The sequence below is a fragment of the Cynocephalus volans genome, chromosome 2, assembly GCF_027409185.1.
Source record: "Cynocephalus volans isolate mCynVol1 chromosome 2, mCynVol1.pri, whole genome shotgun sequence".
NCBI classification, from domain to species: domain Eukaryota; kingdom Metazoa; phylum Chordata; class Mammalia; order Dermoptera; family Cynocephalidae; genus Cynocephalus; species Cynocephalus volans.
Window position 1 is genome coordinate 193,858,094 of NC_084461.1, and position 3,800 is coordinate 193,861,893.

Here is a 3,800-nt window from a genome sequence, read left to right on the forward strand (position 1 = left end):
ATACGTACACATCTTAAAACGCACCTCGCTGCTGGGATGTTAAAATAAACCAGAGGTGCACTTGGGTGCACTTGGCCTTGAGAAGTAAGTTCTCAAACCCAATTCTGTTCTCCAAAGCAGCAGCATGAAGGTTAATTGCTGGCTTTTATCCAGCCCCTTAAAACCCATTTCATCAAACTTCAACCCACGTTGTAAGTGTGAGAGCCAAAGAATTCCTGGTAAGAGCTGCCCCAGGCCCACGTCAACATGGAAACAGCATTTATTTTAATCTCAGGTACCAAGGGCCTTGTTAGGGTCTCTGTGGGTTTTACCGACACAGAATAAATCCTCCAATTCTCAGGATTGGAGGGGAAGTGGCGCCAGAGGGAATTAACTTTAGAATATATTCTCCTCTCAAGAGCAATGCAACAACTTGGAAAGCTGTCAGAGTGAGTGATCACGACTATGAAAATCACACAATCTGCTTTGCTCATCTAGCTAACCTTCCTACAGCTATGCTCTGTTCTTTACCACTTGCCTTATAGCAGTAATAATCACTAACATGTGTTAACATTTACTGCAAGGCAGGTACTAAGGCAAATCTTGGCATCTTAGTGGTGCCTACCTAGTAGGGCGGTCATCACACCCATTTTACAGATAAGGAAACTGAGTCTCAGAGAGGTTAAGTCACTTGCAGAAGGTCACACCGCTATGAACTGCAGAACTGGGATTTAAACCCAGGTCTGTAACTGCAGAAATCTGTTCTTATACCATTTGCAATGCTGTATGCTAAAACTGAGAAGTGACAGGAACAGTGAATACGTATCATTTATGTAATTAAAGGACAAAAATGTCTTCATTTTAATAAAAAGACTAAAGATGAGGAAGGGAAAAAAGCAACAGTGAATCAGTAGAGATTTGGAGAGTGGGCGTCTTTCAGAGCATTTAAGAAACTGTTTTTCACATCCTTCCAGAACTATCTTCAGCTCCAGATTTATTCTGTGGCCGAATCAAGTGGAGATGGGCTTATCTAAAGTACAAGGGCTTATTGTGGTAGGACATTTAGATAAACAACTCCAGATCCTGCTACTTGGAGCTAATAAGGACTCTCCCTTCCACTACAAACAATGAAACACTAGATAAAACAAGAAAAAATGTTAACACACTGCTAAGCTTGAAAGAAAGGGAAATCTCCAGATGCCAGAAACAAGGAGGAAACTTAAACCCAGCAGGGCAGGAGGGGCAGATACTGCTGAGGTAGCCCAGGGGCATTAGAATGGTTACAGGCTCTCACAGCTCCAGGTGCAGCTCAAGTCCACAAGTGACAGAGTGGCCTTAGGTCTGTATGAGCTAGAACTGGGACCCCTATTAAAAGCTGAAACACAAAAAGGCACATAAGATAGGGCAGAAAAAACATTCCCCACTGGCCAGGGAATAACAAGGAAGCTATCTCCACTGGGAGGTGGCAGGGCACAAAGAAAAGTAGACTTTCGTGGTGAGTCACCACCCAAGCTTGTGCCATTCACGGGTGAAAATCCAAACTTCTGTGGTGCAGGAAACGCAAATTATGGAGCTAATATATAAAAAGTGTTTCGAGACTGGTGAAGACCCTGAGGTACCTAGCACAGCAAGTGCAAAAGCACCATGTAAAGCATTTTTATAACCCAGGGCACACAGGAGTCCTGTGAGGGACGGGGAGGGGAGAGGAGCAGGCAGGTGGAGGGAGCCCAGAGGAAGATGAGTTCACAATCAAAAACCAAACCACACAAGCAAATAAATCACCATCTGGTAGAATCAGCAGACACAATTAACCAAAGGAATAGCACCCCCAAAAAGGCAAAACAGAAGAGACTGTAGAGTAGGCTTCAAATTATTACAAATAATGGAAGAACAGTACCCTATGAAAAAAGGTGAATTTTTAAACTATACAGAACTTATAAACATTTTTTTTAAATCACTGGAATTTAAAAACTTAAGAGTCAGGTTAAGGGACCACAGGTGTAATAGCTGAAGAGAGAATTAGTGAACTGGAAGATAGATCTAAAGGAATGACCCAGAATATGGCACAGGGCAATAAAAAAAGAAAAAACAGAAAAGTTAAGAAGCATTCAGGACAGAATGAGATAGTCCAACATATTTTTAACAGGAATTACTGAGGAAGAGGAAAAAAGAGGGAGAGAGAATATTTTCACAATGAAAGACATGAGTCTTCTGTAGAATAAAACAGCATAAACCATTCCCCAGCAGGATAAAGATAAATCCACACCTAATCACAGCATGTATACACCACCACCAACAAAACGTTTTTTAAACAGAGGAAAAAAGACAGGTTTCTACAAAGAAATATCAGTTAGACAAACAGCTGATTTCTCAACAAGACCAAGAGACCAAAAAGAAGGTGCTGAGAGAAATTATCCAGCAACCTCAAATTTTATACTCAGCCAAATGACCATTCACGTATGCTGGCAAAACAAAGACATTTTCAGACAAAGTTTACAACCCACACAGCCTTGCTGAAAAATCTACAGAAACATGTAGAATAAAAACGAATAAGAAGAAAACTAAATCCATAAGGAAGAGTGGTTGCAAGAATTAATAGTGTCTGCATAAAATGATAATAATAACGAATAACATGTAGGGTATAAAAATAAAGAAAAATACTACAGAATGATACAAATTAAAGCATGTTAAGGTCTCTGATCCTCAGCATAGGGCAGAGATCATCATTAACTTTGAGCATCACAAAGATGGCAGATGTCAAAAATGAAATGAATTACTAAAGAAAGTTATAGAATGCCCTTCCAAAAAAAGGTAAACAATCAAAATGATTAGTACCTGCCAACAACTATTGAGCACTTTAGCCAAGAGCTTTAGACAAATTCTCATTTAATCCTCAAAACAACCCCATGACACAGGTTTTACTTTTACTCCTGTTTTACTTAGACAGTAAGAGGCAATGCTGTGATTCAAACCCACATCTCTGCTGGTAAAGACCAAAGTGGTGGGAGGCCAGTCTGTGTGTCATCTAGGGACCCTGGCTGAGGTCCTGGGGATAAGGTGAGAACGTCACAAGGGAACCCCTTAGAACTTCAGATTCTAAGTTCTAAGAACTTAGGTGGGAGAGGCGCATGGATCTTTGATCAATGGGACCCTGGTCGTAGTGCTCAGGAGGAGCTTAGAGAAGCCCCTTCCAACCTCTGCACATGGAGAAAGTTGTTCACAGTAGCCCAGCTTCGGGTATGACCAGCCCTCTCTTCCATCAGCTGTCTGCAATTCAGCCACACCAACAGTGCTAGTGTCTCCTGCCCGGTCACCTGCCCTCCCTCCTGGAGGCACCTGGGCCCCAAAACCTCCTCTGCCCGTTCCCTCTCACTTCCCGGGAAGCTGTGCCAAGAACGGCTTTGCCAGGCCTGCTCCTGACAGTGTGCCCATCTGCAAAGGTCACAGTGCAGGGACAACAAAGGCCCTTTTTGTCCTAGAGCTTAAGGTGGCCGTCACTACCAGCGGAAATCATCTTCTCGACCTTCTGGTTTTATGAATTAATAATGAGTTTGGAGCAGGTGACAGGATGGCTGGCAGGACCAGGGTGCCAGGCACTTCCCCCGCAGTCCCTCACGGTACACAGTCACACCAGCAGAGGCAAAAGAGGGCCCCGGCTTTTGTTCCCAGAGCAGTGGGGCCCTTCTGAGCTGAAAACACTCATCCACTCAGCTTGAGATAACAGACACTAGCGTGCTCTGCAGAAGCATCTCATCAACACAGAAGGTAGGCTGTCTGTATCACTGGGCCTTGTGGCGCGTCTGAGCGTTGATTAAATTCCA